This window comes from Talpa europaea (assembly GCF_964194135.1).
Source record: "Talpa europaea genome assembly, chromosome: 1".
In the NCBI taxonomy this organism is placed as follows: Eukaryota; Metazoa; Chordata; class Mammalia; order Eulipotyphla; family Talpidae; genus Talpa; species Talpa europaea.
Genome location: NC_140073.1, coordinates 22,923,508 through 22,948,886, shown reverse-complemented (window position 1 = coordinate 22,948,886; position 25,379 = coordinate 22,923,508). Strand labels below are relative to the sequence as shown.

The 25,379-nt window shown below is 42.9% G+C and overlaps 1 protein-coding gene across 1 annotated transcript in view; it reads right to left on the bottom strand.

Annotated features, from left to right (window-relative positions):
* Positions 1-25,379, bottom strand: part of LOC311173075 (uncharacterized protein) — a gene marked incomplete at both ends in the record, with an annotated part of 60,016 nt that overhangs the window by 9,891 nt on the left and 24,746 nt on the right. The window lies entirely within an intron of this gene.

Below are 25,379 nucleotides of genomic sequence, written 5' to 3'. Positions count from 1 at the left end.
GGATGAAGCACCAGTGGCCCACAGCAGTTGTCTCCACATTAACGGGGACTCTTCTTTCTTTTTCCAGTTTTACTTCTCTACTGGCACCATCTACGATCACCTCAAAAAGACACTAACACTCAAGCCCTTGTTTCAAGGTTTGCTCTGGGGGACCCCAATTTAAGACAGGGGCACAGAAGGAAGGAAGAATAAGACCATGGGGTCTAAGTGATGTGAGGAAACCAGGAGGTAATGGTTTCCTAGGAACAAGGAAAGAGAGAATTAGAGAAAAGGTAGGACTCCAGTGGAAATATTTGAGTAGTCACAGATCCAGGAGGCAGAAGCTGCAGCCTGAAATCAGATGTATCTGAGTTTCCTCTCAGCCTGCCCAAGAATCCTGTACCTGTCCACTTTAGAGATGACAAAACTGAGGCTTATCCGGAGTCATATAACTAATGACTGATTTTCAAAGCGCTGAAATTCAAACATGAGCCTATTTGATTCCAAAGCCCATCCCTCAAAATTGCCTCATTAGAAACCATGTATTTGGTTCAGAAGCGTATAGGGAAGTTGTAAATGAGGTTCAGTTTGGAAATAGGCTCAAAGAAGCTTTGACAAATTCCAGATGAGTTGATAGCATGGTGAAGGCCAGGCAGGCCTACAGGAAGGGAAGAAGAGGCTGTGATGGGGGCACCCACAGGCACAGGTTTCAGGTGTGGTTGAGATTAAATAGCCACACACAGAGATGAGGCCAAGGTCTTCCGGGGTCAGGGCTGCAAAGGTAAGCACATTTCATCTTATCAATGATGGTTTGTACTGGCAAAGAAATGACAGAGAAAGAGCACGGACATTAGGAAGTCTGCACTTGGTTTCTTCTTCATCAGATTCAGGGACAGTCCCCACTTCAGCTGTGCCTGCCCAGGGAAGTTTCCACTCCCTACGTCCAAACACTACAAAACAAAGCATTGAGAGAAGCGAAAGGACTATTGGGCGAATTCTGGTTCTGGCACATAGTAAGCACCCTGCCCCTAAAAAAATTTCGTACCTTTTTTTTTTTTCTGGACTTAACAAGCTAGTCCCCTGTGACTGCAGCCAGGTTTGTGTTTGGGTCATCTTCCTTTCTATTCCAGAACCTGAGGCCAAACTCACTCTGCAAGATATACTGCTCAATTAGCGTGCACCTCTTAGCCTTGGCTAATTACCTCTTTTATCAATTAAAAATATTTTTCCCATTAAGCCAAGGAGTTGAGAGGGAGAAAGGAGTCTCTTCTCTATTTCTAAAGGCTCTGAAAAATCCAGCAAGATAATGTCACTGATTTGGTTAATTTCAGGTGCACATCGGCCATTCAACCTAGGTGAATTTAATGACTCAGGACAGGTTGGGCGATGAATGTCCCTGTAAATCATTTATAATTGCAAGCATAAAAATTAAAAATCAGTCTGAAGAGCAAGATAACGTAATGCTAATGACGGAGAGCAGTAATCTGAAGATAGAGGTTCCTCGCTTTAATCAAACCCATTCGGATGACAGAGCGCTAAGCCTCCAGGGGATTGTTCTGGAAACAAAAGGCTGGGAACCTACTTCGGTCTTTAATGACTCACTATGATAAAAGAAATTAACTGAATTTTCATATTATAATTATAAAACTTAATAGGGAATTTTTCCCCTTCATACTTTTTATTTTTCTCCTAGTTGAGATAAACCAACATACAGTCCTCCTTACAAGGATGACTTTAAAAGGCCAGTGATGTTCAGCCACTTATTTTTAATTTATTAAAAACTTGGTTAATAAATTATGTCCAGAAAGAGGAATCACAAGTGATATAACGGAAATAGTGGTTAGGAGCTTTAAGATATTTTTAAAAATCTTTACCTTATTTTCAATGTTTGTAAGATATGGTAGTCCCCAACTCAGTCAGAGCCCAAAGATGATGACCAATGAAATGTCAGATTCTTTCCTGGGGTAGTTTTCAAACCACAAATGAACACTCTCCTTCTCTTGTCTTTTCTGCTTAGTGGACACCTAATCATCTTTCCAAGTCTAATTGAGGTGAAACTTCTTCCAGGAAGCCTTCCCTGACCACTACCCTTTCTTCTGCTTTACCTAGAACTTCCCCATCCTGAAGGGCATCATTCTTCTTACAGCTTTCCTCTGAACCTTGTACAGGAACCTAATCCTGGACTTATCACACTCATAAGCATAGGCTTACTGTGATGTCTAACAGTAAGGTCACTGTATTCTCTCCTACCAGTCAAAAAATACATGTTGGCTGACTATGATTTATCTAAACTCTAGGCTAAATTAGGATAAACAAGTGAGAGAGAAGTCACGAAAACACCAAGTATTTAGCACTGAAGAATAAAAACTACCAAGGGGAGTGGATTATTACTTTTTTAAATAAACTTCTTTAAATAAATACACAATTCTTGCTCTTGATAATAAGAAAGAAACATGGGGTATTTTCTCTAGATCTTTTAAATATTTCCAGGAGTCTTTGATAAAATTAGTCTTTACCTGAGCATCTGGGGTGGGATATTGGTCCATATAATTTCCTCTCCACAGGAATTGTATTAGTCATATTGTGAGGTAAATGAGTGAGGATTTTTTAGTTGCAAGCAACAGAAATGACTTCGATCAACCTAAGAGGGAAAAAAGTCAGAGGCAGATTTTGTTACTGAGAGAGTGAAGTACCTCACCAAAGCCCAGGGCAGGAGCGAGGTTGGGCTTCCAGAAGGCTGGAACTGAGAAGTGGGAAGTAACTCACCCACAGGCATGCACTCTGTCTCTCTGGTGAACCCTAAACCCTCACATCTCTCTCACCCTCCATCCAACTGGAGGACTTGTTACTGGCTTCCTCCTCAGAATTTTCAAATCTGTAAGACTGAGGAGGGGCCAAGTATTTGCATTTTCCACCCAAGCTGAGGCTGGGGTTGCCAGCCTGGGCGCCAAGTCTGAGAACCCTGGCAATTTCTGGAGACAGTTTTGGTTTTCAAAACTTTCAGGGGTCTTTAATAAATGATACTGGGAAAATTGAATATTCGTTTGCAAAAGAATAAATAAAATTGAACCCTTTTCTACAAGCCACAAAAATTAACACAAAATGGATTAAAATCTTAAATCTAGACCTGAATCCATGAAACTCTTAGAAGAAAATACAGAGGAAAGTTCCTTTGGTCTTGACAGTGATTTCAGAGATAAGACAACAAACACCAAGCAAGGGAGGGACAGAGGGTCAGAGGGAAGGGAGGTGGAGAGTTGCCCAGCTAGACTTCCTGCTTTAGGCTTGTGGGAGATGCCCACATGTCCTGCTAATAGATTCCCTTAATTAGCTTTAACAAATGGATTTGTTTTTTGCAAATAAAATATCCTGCTGTGATTAAGCTTTGGGAGGGCAGGACTGTGTCCTAGTCACGAGTGAATTGCTCAGAGCCTAGCACAGTATCAGACATAATAGTTGCTTAATGAAGATTTGCCAAATGAATACTTGGATGAGAAAGTTGTCACATGAGGGGTTTAAGAAAGTGGCAGCATTTGAGAATCCTCACCAAGTCCACTTGGAACAACAGAAAGATGAGGGTTTCTGTGGTGAAGTTAAATCTGTCATATTTTTGCTTTTTTATTAGCCAGACGCCATTGCCAAAATTTCCACAGTCCAAAGAAAACACAATGTGAGCCCAGATATTCAGATGGCTATGGTGCTCCCTTGAGAAAAAGAAATTTTGCCTCTGTGGAGAAATAAAATCCAAATTTAAAAAGAATGACCCTGAAAATGTTTCACAAAGTAAAAATAAAATCAAATGAAAATTTTGGAATATAAATATTACAACTGAAAGGACTGCAAAAGTCCATCCAGCAATACCATTCCTTGAAGCAGTGGTTAGAAAGCTTCAATAAGGCAGTGGAAGGGAGCCTAGATGTCAGGTCTTTGGCCTCTGAAAGTAGTGTCTCCACTTTAACCATCTGCCCTTGGCAGAGTAAGTTCTTACCCTTACTCATTTCTCCACTAGTACAATTTTTAAAACACCTTTTATGATACCCATTGAAACAGTTCCCTTTATTACTTTTGCTCTCCAACCCCAGTCAAAGGTTACCCTCAGGACTGCATTTATGCATTTATAAATTGAGCACATAGTTAAGAAACAACAACCCATCAAACATGTCAGCTTCACTGCAGCTCCATTAAAAAAAAAAAAAGTTTTAAATGACCAGGTTACCTAGAAAAAAAAAATGCCATTTTCTACTATATTATTGCCTGTGAAACATTACAAGTGCAAAATGTAATTACCTTAATGCTATTTTTGATATCATATCAGCAAATTATACCGAGTCCCCACTGTGACACTTCTATCAGGGTAAGCATTATCCTGTTGTGAGTGTCGATCCCCAGGGAAAATGAAGTCGCTGGAACGTTTTTGATGCTCCAGCAATTAGCCACCTCAAGACTGCCAGGAAGGGCTGATTTCCAAGCCACTTATGGAATGTTTAACGTGTAAACATCTAGGACTTTTACCTCTTGTTTGTTTTTTTTCCAATTAAGCCCCAGAGAATCTTCTCTATGCAAGCAAAGAATCATTTTATATAATAAGAATTTTCTCTATTTTTCTTCTTAATCATCAGCAAATCCCCTTCGGCTATTAAAACACACACCACGAAAACTGGGAAAAGAGATAATAAGTATATATTGTGCTGAAGACTAATACCCAAAAGCCAGGAGGAGAAAAACCACACACAATGTGATATGTTAGAGGATTAGCTTTCTTCATGTTGAGCAAACAAAAATAATAACATCCAGTGATTTTGCTTTCTGAAGTTCAGAAGCTTTATTAAGAGATTTAAAAGAATGCGAAACACACACATGCACATATAGACATTTAAGCATTGCAAAACAGCTCCATTTACTTTGGGTGTGAATATACAGTGTGCTGAAGTCAGATCCAACTTAAAGTTAAAAGAAAATGGCTAAAAATACTTCTCTGTGCATTTAAAGTACCAATATCATGCCAAGTACCAATATCATGCCAATATCATGCTCTCTAAACAATTTCTCTACCAAAATGAAGGACTCCATCCTCATTTCCTTCTTACTGAGGTTTGTTGGCAATTAACTGGAAATAGCTGTAAAATAGATACATAAAATATATATAAAATTCAGCTTGTGATCAAATTCTGTAAACATGAAATTTTGGAGGTTGGAGAGTATCCATAAAGAACTATTTTCCCCACAATATAAAACCAACCTCTTAGAAAAGGAACAATTGCCCCCAACTTGACAGCCCTTTCAAGCTTAACAGCAAAGATGAAAACATTAAGGGCATTTACTCAATCTTGAGCATTTCTGCATTTTCAGTGTCTATTTTAGGTAGAAAATCTTACCTTAGGTGGCCATTTCATCTGGAAAACGTAATTAATAAATCATTAGCTCTCAGCTTTGCACACTGCCTTATAAAGTGTACTAAAAAAAAGAGGAAGAAAATTGAAGATTTATTCTGTACTGGTCCCTAATGCTGCCCCACATGCTTTCTTAAGTATCCCTGGATCACTAGGAAGCCCAGGTACTTGGATTTACCTGAAGAAACTTGGCCTTCTCCTCTGAATGTAGAGAATGGTCCCTGCTCTTTCTAAACATCTATTCTTCAATCCTGGGCTCATCATATGTGGCAACCTCATAGGTTGAAAGCAGGGAGGGAGAGGCAGAGAACAGACTACCACCTCAAGGAGACTCAGGTTCTGATCAAGGCACCTTTCTTCTCCAGAGAGGAGGAGGAACTCGGTGGGGGAACTCAGAACAGAGCATTCTTAAATCAGAAGCAGATCAAACAGGTTCAAACCCAAGTTCTGAGTGGCTGTCTGAACTGGAGAAAGTGACTTACTTAACCTTTCCAAACCTCAGTTCTGCTTCAGAGCAGGCACTCAATTATTGGCCTGGACTATGATTAAAATGAATTGTTAAAACAGAAGAAACAACATCTCACTCCTAGGGAACATCTCCTAGTAGATTCTGATTCATCAGGCACGATCATCCCAGGGTGCTTGGTAAAAGTCGATCAGCAGGGCTAGCATATATTTTTATTTTTTTTTAAATGAGGAAACTGATGCGAAGACATATAAATGACCAGACTGAGGTCAACCTGGTAACTCAACTCCCTTTAAAGTCCTGGCCAAGACTTCAAGCTCATGAAAGGCTTCACTCTTCCCAGCTAATCTCAATGTCTCTCTTACTATCCTGAAATGAGAAGAATGGTTTTAATGCTATGTTGTATCTAAATGATTTGTCTTTTTATCTCAGCCCCTTTTAGCCTCTAATTTGCAGTATTTACTAACTTTGCATGTGGTCCTGATTAATGTCTGAGTTCGACCATTGCGGCCGTGTGTACACCACGTTGACATGCAATTCCAATACTCCACAGCTAACTGCAGTGCTCTCTTACTTGGCTTCTGGGTTTCTGTACCTCCCTGCCTCTGACAGCCAGGTATTTGGGATTAAATCCAGTCTCAAATGTTATTTGCTCTGTTTAGTGCTTTTATGATGATTCTCTTATTATCTGCATGTGCTTCAGTGCTAATTATACATCACAAAGGTTGTAAGCAGGCAGCTTGTGAACAAAATAGGAGAGTGGTGGATCTGGAACAAACCACGGCTCCACAGACTCCAGGCAAGCGAAGGGACACTGGGAGAGATGCCAAAGAAAAAAGGGGAAATCTTATTTTGTAGTTTTCTGAAAACAGGGCCTTTGCTGCCTTGAGGGCGAAATGAACAGTGTCTGGGAATTCAGCAATGTGTTCTACTAAGAAAACATATGAGAGAAAAATGAATGTTGTTCCTAAAATCCTCAGAGGGTACCCAAATCTGAATTTTCAGTCTCTAGAATCTATGTATGATTACATTCTATTAAGGTTTGAAGAAGGAACTATACCATTTATTTATTTATTTATTTTTGGGAACTATGCCATTTAACTGATGAAAATAGTCCAGTGACTTTGATGAGAGCTGACAAACCATTTTAAGCATAAAGATGAAAATGACCAAATAACAAATTCCTAATCCTGAGTTTGAACAGAAATGTACAAAATCATCCTTTTGATATTTATGTAAATCTAAGACTTCACAGGAACAATTTTGTGCCACCCCCCCAAAGCATTTCTGATGGTTTAGAAATTACAAGCCCCAAAATCATGATCTCTAGTGAAATTCTCTATTACGTTCCACATAGTTTGCAAGTTATTTCAAAAGACCACATATGGCACTAAAATGCATCTATAGAAGTGTGATAAATTGCACACAGAAAACAAATTATGTAGTAGTTCTGGGCATTTTTATTAGCTTAAAAATGATTTTAGCATTGACATTTTGCACAGTATAATGAAACACAAATTATAATTAGAAAACATTTGGTGTTCATTCTTAAATTCATCTTTTGCAATTCCCACTTTTCTGACAACTGCTCAGCTGCTGGAGATGAGGGACAGTCAACCATTACCACATTTAAACTTAACTTCCCCATCAGTCTTGAGGAGCCCAGCTGCTTCCACATTTCAGGACAATTCTGCCGGGAGAAGGGGCAGATTTATATGCAGCTACTGAAGCCTAAGCTTCAGGCCCCTTCTCTCAATGGGACCCCTTTGAGACTGTGGAACTAATTTTGTGTTCTCTGTAGTACATAAATTTTACTAAATGCATAATTTACTAAATACATATATTTCTGACCCTACAAAATTGCTGCAGAGTAGAATGGATGAATAAGCATCTGAGCCAAGTCACGGTTAGCCAAGATGCCAGGCCTTCCTCAACCCATCACAGCCAGGTCATAGCTGCCTGACCTTATCATGCCATAGGCGGAGACCACTTGGGGAGCAGCTGACACCAGGAGTGACAGGTCGGTGGTGAGTCTCCCCTCCCATGTTGTAAGCAAATACTAGAATAAAGGTGGTTTGATAGGATTTCTCATTTGTAAAGAACACTTTGCTAGCCCTTCGCTTTTTATGTAATAAAAAATTTGCAGATCTTTCTGAAGTGAACCTTAACATGCCAAAGGAATGATTCTGGCCAATTTTGAGCAAGTTTAGGTCTTTTTAAAAATCCAGACTTGCAAATTAGCATGCAGTTTGGCTTTCTGAATAAACAACTGAAATTTTCATAGAGAAATCATATACTGTCCAAAAATGAACAATGAAAAAAAAAAGCACTTAAAAAATCTTAAAATATACTATCTCTAATTGTACTTAATTTAAAATTTAATTTATGTAGCACAGTTAACTCCAAAATGTTATGCAAGCTCCATACAAGTATCTAAAATATTTGGTCTCTTTCCCATTTTATTTCTACTCAGTGATCAAAAGTTTGCAGATATCACATAGTAATTATTTCTCTCAAGGCTGTCTAGAGTCTCTTTTTATCACTGCCTAACTACATTTCATCTTAGAGTATCATATGAATACTGCATTAGGAATATATGTGAAGAGATCTAATTTTCTTGGCCACCCTGTTTTCTCTAGGCATTTGTTAGTATTTGAAGCGACTCTCACAATAATTCTGTGAGGTAGATATACCATTACCTTCATTTGACAGTTGTAGAAACAGCTCAGAGAGGCAAAGTAACTAAATCAAGTCAATTAATCACTGAAGAAATGAATTATAATTATTAAAAAGAATTATAAATAAATGAATAAATTCTATTCATTCCATTAACTAGACAGCTAAATCTCACAGACCATATCCATGAAGATAGTCATGAAGAAAAATGTGGAATTTGTTCCCAAAGATGAACACCTATAGCTTTATAACTCCAAAACAAAGGAAACGATGGTTTGGGGGAGATGAAGACAAGATCAAGTATAAAGATGAGTGAAAAATAAAGACTACACAGAGTAAACATTTTCTAATTCTGACCATGCACTAGCAGTAGTGTGACAAAGTGGGTTTTGCAGACAGAAGACAATGCTTTTTTTTTTTTTTTTAAACGAGCATGCTGAATTTCTTGTAGCTAAAAACCAGTGAGGTTGCTAATTCCTGCATCCTGGAAAATGTTTGTGATGCTTGAGGGCTAAGAAAGAAACAAGCGCTAAATAACAACCCAAAGTAGGGGATATTCTTTGGAGAGACATTGGGCTCAACATCAGACCACATACTCCAAGGAGAAGGTGTCAGCATAAGGTCACAACAGTGTCAATCTAGAAGTAAGTTAAGATTCTTAGCTGTAAGTCAGAGATCAGGAAACAAGGTCATTTATTCCAGAAAACGATGTCACTGAGATTTCACCACAGAATTCAGTGAAGATGGAAGAGTGCCCGCCCAGTTACAAAGCTAGAAACTGACAGATTGAATGAGAAATGGACAGAGGCTAAAAACACCAAATCAAGGAAGACAGACAGTCTTTGGCAAGAGAAGAGTGGACCTTTAAAATGAATTTGGGGCATAGGGTTGATCTTAGGTCTTTTGGCATGGATAAAAAATGACAGCAGCATTGGATTTGATCTTGAGAAACAATGCCAATTCCTTATTAAACTGTCAGTCTTTCTTAGTGTCATCCTTAAAGATCTTGATTCGGTGACTGTACCAATGAACCTGAAAGCTGCAAGTTTCAACAGCCTTCCTTGAAAAGTAAACACTGGGCTCTCACCCAGAATTTCTAGAGTTTCTGGTGCCTTCCGTGCTGCATCACGCTGATTTCCCTACAAGTCACATTGAGTTGCTTACTTCGGAAATAATTTGCAGAAAACATCTAACTTTAAAACTATTTCTAACCTGCAGTGTTTTATTATTTGCATAAGTTCCTGAAAGCTGCATTAAACCTCATTTTTGAAGAATCTAGGAGAATAAATGAGTAAATGTGTAAATTAAATAAAACAAGGCATCTCTAGAATTTGATGAAGAACTTACTAAAAAACAACAATAAAAATAAGTAGCTGGTACTGATTTCCCTAGGAGCTGTGGAACAACAGAAACCGTATGACTTCCAGCACTACTTTGGGGAACACTGTGGAATGGCCAAGCTGGCAAGTGGAAAAGTTATAAAACTGAAAAAAGTCTACAGCTTTGTCCCATCTATTCTCCCTCAGAGATCATTCCTGTCTCCTGTCCACATGGGCTCCTTCGGGACTATGGAACAGTCAAGAAAAGGATTAAAACCACATCTCTCTGTCAGGAGGAGAGAATTCCTTGACTTCATAGCCCCTGGGAAGATGCACTGACTTGTAACACTCATTTGTCTACACCAAGCTCTACACCAAAAAGGCAGACTGCAGGGCACATGTGCGTGCTCAGCTGCAACGTGAGCCTGGACCAGCAGTTGAGTCACAGAATCCTGCAGTCGGTCCCTCCACGTCCTTATTTCAGTTCTGGGCAAGGAAAATATATTTACATGCAGGCCCCTCACTTCTAACCCAGGGAGGCAGTAAAACAGCAGTATCTCTCCAACAAGAACTATAAACAGATGAAGAGCATTAAGGACACTGGTCAGTGCTGCCTATGTGTATATGAGAATGCATGGATGATGTGTGTGTGCATTTGCTAGGTGTTCGAGAAAGGTATGTTGGGTGAATAAATGAAATGAGGCTGGGGGTTTTTATCATGTCCATCTTGCAGAGTGGCTAAGAGAGGTTAACGGAGGTGTCCCAGGTGGCAGCAGTGAAGCCAGACTTCAAGCCCAGGAATCTCTGTGTCCCTAGGTCTGCCCATACAATTCCATGCCCTGAATCCCCCACCGCCTTCTTTATAAAAGCTTTGCTTGAATGCCTATAGCATGTCAAACACTGGGCCAGGGCAAAGAGGTAAAATGATGAAGGCAGCCTTTGAGAAGGACACAGTCTGGTGAAGGAGACACACATCTGGTAACACACAGATATATCAGCACAGATATATCAGCACAGATATATTAGCATATGTTAAATGCTAATATAATTAATGCTAATATAATTAAATGCTAATATAATTAAACACAGATATATTAGCATATGTTAAATGTAATAATTGTGTCAGACAAAAGGTATAGAAGAACACCCCTCCGTTCAAAGGGATGGGGTCAGGTGTAGAGTTAGAAGTGACTCTTGGCACTGGTGCCCATAGAAGTCTGAGTTTAGGAAAATCCTAGAAGTCATTTGGCATAGCAGCCTGGGTAAGCCCATGCTGGAGAAACTTTCCTCACCATGGGATCACTCTGGTTTCACCAATTTGGGGTGGTCCTGACAGACATACCTCAGAGAAGTATTACTTGAGAGATGTTTCCCATATCAGACTCTGACCTTTTGGGGCTGTTGGGGAGCAAGCAATTCCACCCAGAGAGGAGCAGCGAGTTTCAGGCTTCTCCTGAGTATGTCTCGCCTGTGGCGCTACTCTTGGGCCAGACTATGCCTTGCTCACAGACATGAGCACAGAGTGACACACACCTCAGTTGTGTAGATTCAAGGTGCAGCTTTCTCTCAACACCTGCTGAGTCCCCTAAGACCTTTTCCCCACCTGCTTCCAGCCAACTCTATTTCCTATTCCCATCCCAGAACTGTCAGAGTGAAGTAGAGGGACAGACAGGCCTCCGCTCTTCAGAGTCTGAGGTGAGCTTCTTAGCCGAGGTGCAATTTTCCTGACTTTGGCTCAAGAGTGGTCATCTTCTCCAGGGGAGACATTCTTCTCCTCTCAGAAGTGAGGTATCTTTCAGAACCTCACCACATCAGGAGATCTCCACAGAAAAGTCACTAACATGTAGTTGATGTACAGGTCGCAGTGTTTCCTAGCGGGGCCCTCAATGGCAGATCTCAACCATGACTCATTCACTCACCATGGAGAACTCTCTCTAGGCCAGGCTCTGGTGTACAAAGCAAATGAGACATTGTCTCTGTCCTTCAGAGCAGCACCATCCAATAGAAATACTAGGTGAGCCACATAGGGAAGCTAAATTGGCCATGTTAGCCACATTTAAAAAAAAAAAAAGTACAAAGATTCATGGGAAATAATGTGACTAATATTTTTATTTTACCCAATATATCAAAATAGTATAGTTTCAATATGTAATTAATAACAACAGTCATGAGTGAGATTTTTTTTTGGTACTACATCTTTCAAATCCCATATTATTTCATACCTCCAGCACATCTCAATTCTGACTAGCCACATTTCTCAGCAGTCACTGGCTTTCCTGGCCACTGTTCTGGACAGTGCAGCCTTAGGGATGACAGCCTCGTGGAGCGCGAAGGTGGTTCCACAATCATTAATTTCCTTTCTATGCAAAGTGATGTTCAGAAGTTGTTCTCTCCTTACCCTGATCATGGTCCAGACTTCTCAGAGTGACTGTCCTTAGGCAACCTTCTAGCTGCACTATACCAGGCAATGGAACAGACCCAAAAGAGTAGGGCGTGGCCTGTGGTAGACATCGTTAGCCTCCTGGTAGGCCCGGAACCTGATAGCATGGCCCGCCTTGGGATTCCTGCTATAGCTAATTTTTATAAGGGGTAAAAAGAGCCTGTTGACATTCCCACATCTGAGCTACCAGCCCCAAAGACTTACACAATTGATCTTTGGCCAAATCCCATTCCATTATTGCACTCTCACAAATTGATTCTAATGTATAAGATGCTATGGATATTAGTAAAGTTATCAACTAGGACTGATCAGTTGCAAGTGTCAGAAACACCAACTCAAGGGCCTCCCTGATGGCGCAGGGGTTAAGTCACAGCACTATCAAGCTATCACCAGCCACTGCAGCATGAGTTCAATCTCTGGCCAGGGAGGAGACCCACATGGTGCAGCAGACCTCTCCTGTCTTCCCCACTGCTCCCCTCAGCAGTGTATTTCTGTAGATCAGCCTGTTCTGCTCCCCACTCTGTCTCTGGTGAATCCTCTCACCCCCACCCCCCACATCTCTGGCTTACACCCCAGTTCTTCTATGCATAAATAAATAAATCTTTAAAAAACAAGAAACACAACACAAATTAACTCAAGCAACATTAGTGGCCTTATCAGTCCACCCAACCAGAAGGCCCAACGAGGGTAAGTTTCAGGTAAGGTTTCATCAGTTTTACTTAGGACCTGACTTTGTACCCTTTGCACTCCACACTCTTCCATGTCGATATTCTCTTCAAGTTTCACTTAGTGGTCTCTGGCACCTGGTACAAGTCACCCTGAGATCTCAGAGTGGCTTCAATGGCAGCAGACTGGTCATGAAGACGAGCCTCTTTGCCAATGCCCTACAAATCCTAGAATTCATCCTCTGCCATTGGCCAGAACTGGGTCACATATTCATTTCTGAACCAATCATCACAAGTGACTACTGACTTCTCTAACAGACTTAGACCAATTAGAGCACAAGACTGTGGCTAATCCCACCCCAACTGTCAGTTAAGAATCGTGGGGAGCGGGGAATGAATGCACCAAGGAAAAAATCAAATCCTCAGTGTTAGAAGCTGGGAGGAGATATCAGAGAGACCCCAACAAATGTCCACACAACAAATGTCCATGGTTGTTACTTTATCTTGCCTGATGTGTGGAGGGTTCAATGAGGGAATTGCTGAATTTCTCTCGTAGCTTCAACTGTGTCATATAATATTAATTTCAATCCCTGCAGAGAACTGGCATAATCAACTGGACTCCTTTGGATGGAGAAAATCTCCCTAGCACAATACGCATAAGAAAACAAATCCCTCATCCTGGGTGGGACCTCCTTGGACTGCTCTATTGAAAGCCTGAATGTAACCCCAGGATATTAAGACATAGAAACCTCCCAAGAGTTAAAAATTACAGCCAGATTTTAGGAGCAAAGCTCAAGACTTTACAGCTAGTCCTCTAAGATTACACAAGCAAAACCGGGGCCCACATGGGGCTGGCACATCTTTCAATGTCCTGTAAAGTGATTAAAGGAAGCTCGTAGCATCAAATTTTCATAAAGGGTTCTTGAGATAAATTTTTCTTCAGCTCATGGTTTGCTGTGCCAGCCCCTGATGGTGACGAGAGGACACCATGTGCAAGGGGGTTGGTTATCCTAGGGGTAACGAAGCAAGGAATGCACTTTGAAAAAGAATAATTCTTGACACTGGAGTGTCTCTTAGTATATTTCTGCTCCACGGGGCATTACAATATCACATTCATTTGAAAGATGGAATGCTCCTCCTAAGTTTATAATCTATAGCAATTACTGTAATTAATAACCAGTGACATCCATATGGGCAGGCACTGGGTCTGCTCTGTTCACCACCACGTCCCCAAATCCTGGAACACAGTAGGTACTCAGTAAATATTTGATAGAGTGAAATTAGACTGAATTTCTTTTGTAGAAGCCAACCCATTTTAACATCCAGGCTCAGCCTGTAGACTCGGTCCCATGTCCTGATGTTCCTCTAGGGCGTGGGATGGAGGTAAGACAGCGTGGGGGCGGGCGTGGTGAGGCCCTGGTTGAGACAGAATGCCGGCGGAAACCTAACGCAGTCATTCTGACAATGCTAACCCAGGCTGTCCGGAGCTGGGGAAACAGAGATGGAAAAAAACACAAGCTCACAGGTACTCAGGGCAAGAGGCAACCGGAGGAGCCATAGTACCATCTGACGCTGTATCACAAAAGCAGTTGCAAAATGTTCTAGGCACAAAGATGAAGAGGTAATTAAGGATCAGGGATGAGGGAGGATTACAGGAAAGAAGTGCAGATTGTAACTCTTCTGTCCAGAAACTTCTACAAAGGCAACGTCTAGGGTCTCCGAAGACGCACGAGAGAAGGAAGCGGGAAGCCTGTCTTCCTAGCATGGCCAATATGTTTCCACAGATGGCTGAGTCCTCCCTTCGCGGCCCCAAGGACCTTGGGGCCCAAGCTCTCCTGATCTTAGGGAACAAAGCCCCAGCTAGGAGGCCACACGGGGCGCCAGGCACTGCCAAGATCATTAGCAGGAATGGCCTGGAAAGGCTGGCTCTGAAGGAGGCAGTGGGTCTTTTCTGCCATGAGATTTTGCTTCTGGTGAAATTAAATAAACAGTGAAGTGGTTCAGAAGAAGGGACCACATCCTCTGGGCTAGATAGATCTGTTGTGGCCACGTGGTCCCCAGTGTTCCTAATGAACTGTTAATAAGCTGTCAATTAAGTGCACAAATTAGGAGAGATGACACAGAGAGGCTGCAGCAAGGGAACCCATTCCGAGGCTGCAGACTACAGCCAGGGAGCCCGGGGCCTCGAATTTGAACTTTTCCAGTCAATACCTTTGGGGTCAACAATCCGGTCCCATTTTGGAAAGTTAAGATCTGAACTAAAAGTAAACCACTTTTTTTTTTTTTCTAGTTTAAGTGTCAAAACCCCTCTTGGCTTATAGCAAATCAAAGAGTTAATTCTCTGCTGCAACTTGTAAACCTGCTTTCCTTAAATGGCTGCTGACAGAAAACTATTCTGTGTGACTTTTATTGTCATTTCTTTTCCAGCCAATTGGTTCCGTAGGCTTTCTGCTGCTCATCGGCCCCTCTTCAGGGGAAGAACTCCACACAATGAAAAAGTGAACCAATGAATAAGAAACTTTAGATGTAATTACCCCTGCGCTCTGCCTGCCGCCTCTGCTGCTTCTTCCCAAGGGACTGCCCTAAAAGCGCGTGGTATTGGGGGAGCCCTAAATCACCCTGGCCTGTTTTATTGCCAGAGGTGAGATGTGAAGGGAACAGTCCGGGGCTCCATCAGGAGTGCTAAGAAAGGCAAAAGCCACTTAGCACATGGGGGGCGGGGGGTGCGTGTGACTCTCTCTCAACACAAAGGGACATGAAAGGCTTTCTGTGGACCCCAAAGAGAAAGGAAACAAAACTCGCAAGCACTTCTCCGTGAGAATTGTTGGAAGGGTTCCTCACCCAGAATGGGATAACAAAAAGACCAGTTACTGGTTAACTTTAAGAAAGAGCTGGGAGGGAAAGGACAGCATCTTAATACAAGAATTGAACCCGCCCTGTCAAAACAAGTTTGTCAAAGACATAGGTGGAGTGATCTTGGGAAACAGGCTGTCAGGAGGGGCTGCCAGAAACACGTGGAGCTGATAAGACCCAAGTATTCCCCTTTCACAGCCCCAAAACCAATCGCTGCTCCCCACCCCAAATGACTAGGAAACCTCAATTGACTGGGCCCTAAATTTTGCAGAATTGATTTCTGATTAGCTTAGCCCTCTGTGACTCAATTTCCCCACCTGCTAAAGAACTAGAATAACAATAACCATCCCAGCAGGAAAGGAACAGGGCCTTCTGTCCCTCTCCAAGACAAGAGGTGGCCTGGGAAGAGGGTTCAGGCCAAGAGTCAGCTGCCCACCCCCACCCAGGCTCCAGGTAATTCTTCCCCTTCTGAGGGGCCACTACTTCCTGCTGCCCTGCCTGTTAATCTCAGGATTCTTCCTCTATCTGGTTCACTACCATCCTGCAGTGATGTGCGGGAGGAGTCCAGCAAATGGGAACCCCAAGACTCGGGCTCCAGAATGAGCTCTGTTAGCCACTGTATGACCATGCAGATACTTCTTAACCTCTCTGAATTTAAAATTTCTTCTCTTTCTTTTTTAGCAGCAGCAGCTTCTTATGCAAAGCAGTGTCTTAAGTAGGGTCTCAAAATGTGAAACAGAGAAGGACAGCATTCAGGCTGAAGAAGGGGTGCAGCCAGCAGCACCCCTTTGACCACACCCTCCAGGTTCAGCTCCCCACCTCATTGTTTGAAAACCACTGCCCTCTGAGTAATAGCCAATAATAATTACTAATCAAAACTATTTAGAAAATAAAATCCCAAGCTATTAGACAGCCTAATGTAAGACAGCCAACCATGCCCTTTAAATGCCTATTGCCTCTGACAGCTGTCTGTCTAGGCTGGGGCTGGCTCCACTGCTTCAAGTGCAAACGCATTACAACAACCTGGCATCCTGTAAGCCTCCTTACATGACTCTCTATTTTATTCACTGAATCGCTCTGTTCTCCCTTTGTCTTATCCTCATGGTATTTATCCTTTAAAAGAGGCATCTTCTATCCATTTTGTAACTCACTCCTCCATTCACACACACACTTAACAGCTAGATGAAAGTACACGTATCTTAAAACTAGCTTAATGAATTACAGATTCATTAATAAAATTATTTTAGAATTCCCCCCTCCCATGATCCCTACCACCAGCCACATTGGTCCCCAGCTACCTAACGCCCTCTGTGGTTGATGGAGATTTAGAGTAGAAAATTTGGGATGGAGGTTTCCCAGGGACAGAAACTTGAAGTGGGAGTAAAAATGATTATCAAGTCATTAAACCAGACAGGAAATCCTTAGGGATATTGAGGTTGTTGGTCATTACAAAGAAAGACCAGTCCTTACAGATTAGCCCTATGAGACCCTAGAAGTGATAGATCTCACAATAGATAAAATTCCACAAAGGAAGGAACCCCCCCCCCCCAATCTATATAAGAACAACTCCTGCCCTGGCAAAATGCAGCTCTGTACCCACCTGTGTGTACACAGGTGCCTCTTTTCCCACCTGTCCTTTAAAAAACGCAGGCTTTGCCTGATCACATCTATGCAAAGGTCATTTTCCTCAGCAAACACGCCACATGCCGCTGAATTGGAAACTGCTGAAACATTTCTCAGAGGGAACCCGAAACCCCACTCACTGAACCCCAACAATTCATCAGACCCCATCATGGTCAAGAATGGAATTTGCCGGACAGAGGAGGGGCTGGCAGTTTGGGGTCCAATACAATTTAACAGATCTCCTCTCATCAGCATCCCCTAAGCCCAATTTTCAGTCAAAGTAAATATTCCTTCAGGATTCGCCATCACCTCCCCCTTTCTGCACTCCGCCGATTGCAAGCAGCAATTCTTCTCCAGGATCTAAATGCTAACTGTCGTGGCAGGCAGCAAAGCCGTGTTCCCTACCCCCAGCCCCTGAGAGGCCCAGAGGGAAAGTCAGCAGGCACAATTATAGCTTTCATGTGTCTTTCTAGAGAGACGACTTAAGTGTTATTTTATATATTTTCTCTGCACCATGTCAGTGATTTTCTTGGGAAGCACAAGCCTCAGGCTTTTACTCCAGCACAATGAAAATTTCATAGAAAAGTTATCCAGACTCAGGAAAGCAACATTTTTTTTTTTCTTCCAGCCATGAGGGCTGTTTTCTGCTAGATGTGACTGTTATAAACAGTCACAAATAAATCCAAGAGGACACAGAAGGATGTAAAACATGAACAGGGAAGGAAAGAAAAAGAAGGGGATTCGAGATGAACAGAGCTCTGCGTTTGTAGGGAAAAAAAGAATAGTAAATTGCTTTCTTTACAAATGAGAAAACAGGCTGAGAAGGGGTCGGGTCCTACTCATTCCCAAAAGCGCGAGGCCAAGTCACAAGCTTTCATGGCTTGCGTGTGCCCTCTAGTGGGCAAAAGTGGTCAGTGTTTTTCCTTGAGTGACAGCCAGAGTCTCTTATGCACTTGTCGGCCTTCTTATTACATCATGAATTTTGATAAGCCCATTAGCCAGCTAGGCAGCCAGGAGGAGGATGTCTTTCTCACTTGATGACTACACAATGAGGAGTAATATATTTTAATTTAAACACCATAAACCTATTGAGTGCTTAATTAACTTTAACCGTCTTTAGGGGAATGAAGCCAATTTGAGGGGGTCAAAAGGAGTTGTTTCAATATCAAACAGTTTTACATAGTCAATCCATTCATTCGGCCTACAGCTACTGATTAACACACAAAATTAACATGTTAGTAAAAATTCATATTCAGGCCTCTGGGGAAATTAAGATGCGCATGCACAGGGCATGATTAGCACAGCTATTGTTTTCTCCCAACAATATAATTTAATGGGTTTTTAGAATTACAGAAAGAGAGACTCGGTGCTGGTTTGAATTGATTATTTACCACAAAGCTTTGAAATATAGAAAAGATAGAAAACATCTCAAGCCAAAAGGGCCAGCGAGCAGAGGCAGACCGGCTCAGAGTGAGTGTATCTTACTAAGGAGCTTGGCCAGGATGAACTGATGGAGAGGCAGGCTGGGCACCACAACCAGACAAGCGCTGGGCCAAAGGGAGGAGTAGGGAGAAGCTTTTTGGAAAAGCACAGTACAAGCTTCTCCCAGGGAGAAGGAAATTATTTCATTTAAGAGTTAATCACATTATACCCCCAGCTTATCTCCCTGAAGTATCTGAGGCATTTACCTGACTCATACTGAAATAAATAAATAAATAAAAAGAAATATAATTTTAAAAAAAGAGTCAGTGAGGAAAAGAATAGAGTGTAATAGGATAGTATAAGGTTACCATGTTCACAAACCAAATTTAGTTCTGAGCTTCCTGGCAGCCAAGGAAAAAGTGCTAAGCACACTGGATCAGCACACTGATCCCTTTATCTGATGTCCCTGGGGTAACTAAGTTTGTCTGGATAGACCTGTTTTGTTCCTCAGGCTGAATGTGAGTGACAATGGCTATGTGTTTCCTTACGATAAGGTCACTACCTGAGAGGATCAGCAAGGTGTTTCAGTACAGTCAGCAGAAGGCACAAAAATGTTCTCCAGAGGGCTTCCCCGGTGGCACAGCGGTTGAGCGCTGGGTTGCGAAGCTGCCCGCGGCCTCTGTGGCGCCAGTTCGATCCCCTGCTGCTCCCGGGCCACCGAAGGAGGAGGGTCCCACATGGCGCGCAGACCTCTCCTGCCGCTCCCGCTGCTCCCCTCAGCAGTGTACTTCGGTCCTTCTGCCTACTCTGCTCCCCGCTCTGGCTCTGGTGAATTCTCTCACCCTCCCGCGCTTCTGACTGTACCCAGTGCATGTATAAAAAAAAACAAACAAAATAAATAAATAAATAAATAAATAAATAAAGCATGACTCTATTAAAAAAAAAAAAAAAAAAAGTTCTCCAGAAAGGGCTGCTGATGTTAATGTCCTATAAAAGTAAGTGCAAAGGTTTAAGATGAAACTGGCAAGCCATTTCTGCAGGGAACTAAAACAATACAATTTAGGAAAAATTTCTGATGTTCTTTTTTTAGTCCCTGTGGTAACAGTAGCTTCAGAACCAGACAAGCAGGATGCAAAAAGAACTTTTTTCCCCACGTAGAATTTACAGGATTTCTATAAGAAACTCCATAACCAACCTAACCGCCTTCAGCCTTTCCCCTTCTCCAGACCACCTATAACAGCTATGAAACGATTCTTCCTCAAACATTTCATTTAATGAACCCATCTTTGCTCATAAGCTTCTTTCTTGCTTCCCACATAAATCTATTTTCAGCCTCATCTCTCAACCCACCTCACACAAATTCTCCTGCTGACCAGACTGGTCTCCTACTCCCACCGCCATCTCAAGCCCTGCTCAGTCATACCCCCATCCCACCCTGGGTCTCCTCTGCATTTATACTTCTTCCAACCTTTCTTCCTCCATCAAACCTCTCCCCACTCTCAAAGACTAATTCTCCACACAATAAATAATCATGGTCCTTTACTATCTGACCCAACCCCACTCCTGCTGTTACATCCAGTGCAGCCCAAGCTTCAAGTTCTAAAGCTTCTTTTCCTCAAACTGACCACCATTGTTCAAATGTCCACACTTTTGCCCACACCACCCCTCTGCTTTGCTGTCCATCCTCTGCTTTCAATCTGGCAAACCCTCACTTTCTCAAGACCCAACACATCTGAAAGGTCTTCTGGAAAGTCATGTGAACACTCTGGGCAGGGGGAGTCTGCTTCTGTCCTCTGTTCCCAAAGCATGGAACCCCACCTCTTCCTTTTTTTTTTTTAAGATTTATTTATTCATGCATGTAAGAACCGGGGTACAAGCCAGATGTGCGGGAGGGTGAGAGGATTCACCAGAGACAGAGTGGGGAACAGAACAGGCAGACTGAGGAAATACACTGCTGAGGGGAGCAGCGGGCAAGACAGGAGAGGTCTGCCGCACCATGTGGGTATCTCCGTGGCTGGCCGGGATCAAACCCACGCTGCAGAGGCTGCGGGAAGCTTCACAGCACTGCACTCAAACACCTGCACCACCAGTACCCCACCTATTCTAAAAAGGGCACAGTTTACTGTGGATATTGAGGTGGTCCCACCTCCCCAGTCTTCCTGGGAACTCCTTGAAAACAGGTTGAGTGTTTTAATGACTTTCTCATCTTTTTAATCTCCTGTGGCATTTAACAGGCCTCATAACACGGATGGCCCTCTGTGGTCCTCAATCACATGTGTACCCCCTGCCCAGAGAGTGCGGGTTGAGGACCCAGGGTTTTAGGGTTCTGGGCCTCTGTGCCTCTCTACAGCTCCTCACATGGGGGGAAAGTTCTCTCTGCTTGTTGTGTGTAGAACTTCTTCACTCTCCGTATTCTCTGCTTTCCTTTTTCTCTCAGGGGCTTTTGTTCACCAAAGAATACTAGCAAAGAGGACAGGTAAAGGAATAGAAGAGAAAAGGACTATGGTGAAGAGGACCCAGAGGACACAGTCAGGGGACAGTAAGACACTCTCAGCCGCTGGCCTTGTTTGCTGGAGAGGCCCGAGGTCTATGGAGCTAAGCAGGTCCCTGGAACAGCCTGAAGTCAGAGTGACGGGGACAGAGTGACAGGGTTGGCTCCAGCCCAGAAGGACAGAACAGGGGCTCTTGAACAGGAGCGCTCGGGTCTAGGAACTAAGCCTGGGTGAGATTGCCAGGGCAGGTGAGCAGAGATGGCAAAACCTATGGTGAGCTCACAGGTGGCACCAGACTGGACCAGGTAGCTGCCTGGTACCATTCAAAGAGGAGACGTTACCTTACATTTTGGCCTGCTTCCCTGCCTCCTAATCCGCGTTATACATTAACCACTTCAGGTTCACTGTGTTTTTCTACAGGATTCAGAAGATGCAAATATTTCAAGCCAAATATTTCATAAGAACGTTTTCTCATTACTGCCTGTGGGGGTGTGAGCAAAAGCTGCTCAAATTCTCTGGCTTCAGTCTCTCTGTTGGGCACATGTCTATACCTTTGCCTGACAGAGGTCAATTCTATCTTGTCATGTGCTTTGGGGGTTCACACTCTGATCTCTGGCTCACTTCCTGCCCATCTTTACTGCACAATTGTACCACAAAATAAATGCATGCTCACTTCACTTCCACTGGGGTAATGAGTGGTTTGGGCTTAAAACAGCTACAAAGCTACCAGAGGTGCAAGCCCTTCACCTGACAGGCAAAGCCAAGTGGCTAGCCTGGTGCAGTAAATGACCACCCCAAAGGGCATTCTTGACATGCTGGGGAGAAAATTTCTGGGGGGCAGTTTGGTATACTCACCAAAGTATTCAAAATATGAAATATAAAATATGAAAATTCTTAGGACCCTCAGTTCTTATGGGAATTTATGCCAAATAATCAAAATATCTGGAGATTTAGCTATACATGTCAAGAGACATTCACTGCAATATTATTTGATGAAAAGCTGGAAATATGCTCAATAATAGATCATTAGTTATGAAATTATGGTATCCATTCAGTGGGATATCAGAAGTCTGAATATTAGGTTGATATTATTGACAGAGAAAATATATTTACCATATCTTATTATATCAAAATAGCATAGAATAATAGTTCATACAGTATAATCCCATTTTATTTAAAAATATACATATATATGTGAATGTAGAAAGTTCTGGAAAGTTATCAAGATGTTCATGGCAGTTGGTGCTATGCAATGCAGTCATGGTGTTCTTTCATCATAATCTTCCAGATAATCTGTCATTTTAAAATTTGTAATAATAAAGTTATGTTCCTTTTGCAAAAGGACAAGAACAATATGAGTTATTTTAAATTATACTTTTTAACCTGACTATTCAGCTGTGAGCTCTTCCCATTTTTATTACAAACACTATCCCCAGGAAACTGTTATCTTACTTGGTCAAGACTCTGCCTGCCATCCAGCATCCATTCTTCTCTTTTGGGGTAAACAGAACCCCAGTGTTATCCTGGTGACAATCACTCAATGGGGTAACTGTCTTCCCAATTGCCCTTATGGATGGTGGGGCTCTGAGGCAAGGGCTGCCCACTGAGATGTATACTGTGTGGGGTTCCGAGGAAAGTTCTCCAAGGAAGTTGACACCACTGGAAATTTGGCCGATTTGTCCTGGCCCACTTCCTCCTTCTTGCTGCCACATATTTGCCTAAATCTTGGGTGACTTCAAAATGGAGACCAGGAGATAGAAAGCTGGGTCCTGTCCTACCCATGTCTGACAATAGAAGCACTTCTTTTATTGAAAAAAATTACATTATTATTTAAATCTCTGTTACATTGGATTTTCTACTTTCTTCCTTGGGTCAACAGTTACTTAAGAAAGAGAAATAAAGAGGAAAAGACTTGAAATTCTAAATTGGTGCAGCAGAGAAAATCAGCAAATACTTCAGAGCTGGGCTTTTATGTGCTATTATTTAAAATCATAAATGCTGACATTTATGCAACCGAGGGAGGAAATGCCATTATTTCAAGCATTAACAGCACAGAGCTATGGCAAGTTATTCTACTTAGAAGATGTTTAACACAGGTACCGTAATTGTCACATAATGGGTCAGGGAACCAAGAGAGACCTGCCTTTGTGTGTTAGGGCCTCTCTCTGCAGATCACAAATATTTCCTTTTATGTTTAGGAAATGTAATTACATCTAATGCAAATTACAAGCCAGAATACCACCACAAAGCTTACTGCTATTGTGGTGGTATAGTTCTTTCATTACTTTACAAACGTTGCAGCCCCCAAAAGGCAGCCCTTAACTCCCAAGACCCCGTGGAGAACGTTCAATCTCTTGCCTATCATAGGACTGACATCTAATAAGTCTTTCAAGAGGATTCTCAACAACACCCTCCCAAACTGAAGTTCTCAGGGGCCTCCCTCTTGCTTGACTTGTTCCTACTTATCTTTTACGATTCAGGACTGGGGTCCTCTCCTCTGGGCAAAGCTCAATGAGGTGACTGTCCTCAGTGCCCCCATAGTACTTGGTGCCAACCTCTCATGAAAGCTATGCCCTAGGAGTCCGCATTAGGCACCAAGTGCTATGCTAATGTGTGTCTTCTGTGCACCATCTCACTGAACCCCCATAACAGTCCTATGAGGTAAGTACGTGTACCCTTAACAAGTGAGATCACCAGCTGTAGGAGAGGCTGACAACTTTTCCTAGTCTTTACTCTTGTGACTCAAAGATGATGAAGCTATGACTCAGCCAGGCCATCTGGTCCTAGACGCCAAATCACAACATCTTGTAAACCAGGGATGGCTTCTTACCTATATACTATCCCGCCCCCTGCAGTGCCCAGTATGCAGCAGGCACTCAATAAATGTTAGCTGAACAACAGACTGTTCCAACATCAGTTCATTGCCACCCAACTACACAGACTTTGTTAAAAATCTCAAGATGAAAGTAAGAATTACTCTCCATGCTTGGAAGGAGCAGCCCCCCGTGATATACACTGAAGTTTGTCTGCAGGGACTCTGGAGCCTCCGGAGACAGGCAGGAAACATTTGGCTTGGGTTGGGGCCAGAGAGGATCCAGCCCATGAGGATTTTCCTCAGCTCACCTGAGGCCTGCCTCTGGGGTGCCCATCTCACCCACTGTTCAACTCCTGTTTGGTGCTAAAGCTGTCACCTCTGGGTCCTTGCCACACACCGGCATGGGTGCCTGCTCTGGAAAGGATGCAGAATCGGGCAGGAGAAGGTTTTACTTCTCCTCAGAAACCAGAACGTGAAGTATCAGGAAGAGAGGCGTGGGGCATGAGCCCACCGCTTCCCTGAAGCCCTCGGAGAGAGCTTCTCCACAGGGTCTTCTCACAACCCTCTGTCTCTCTGGCTGTCACTGTCTCTTTCCCCACCACCACCGCTTTGGCAAGCCCCTCTGTGCTTGTGGCTGTAGTGCCCATCGCTGGGGACACTGGTCCCTCCCGGGCCCAGCACAGGAAATGGCCACCATGACGGAGGGCGATGCCAAGTGGGAAGCGAGGCTTCCAGCAGCAGCACCTGGCCTCCTGGCAACTCCTCAGTCAGGCTTGGAGTTGTGCCTGAGTTTTTTTGTTTCTGATTTTTGACATCTCCCCCACCTCTTGCTTGAGTTTTTCCCAAATAGCATCTTCCTGAAAGCTTCCTCCCGTGGCCTGATAAGGGCCCGGATAGGGCCCTCCTAAACATGTGCTCTCATTTTGCTATGGAAGCTGTCTCTGACTCCTTAGTCGACCACACACTAAAACCTAGCCTTGGAACTACAAGTTTGATTTGAGAAATGAAAATGAAATCCCTTCCCCTCTGACAGCGTAACAAGGCTGCTTTTGTTAAAGGTGTAACTTTATAAATGGGAGTGAGTAACTTCTGACCACCTTCACCCATTTCACCCACCTCTCACCACCCCGTCTCACCTGGCAGCCGCCATCTGTTCTCAGTCCTGCTCACCACCTGTAACCTATCTGGCCTTCTGTTTTCTTCTATGGCCTGGAACGCAAGTCCTATCTCCCACCACCA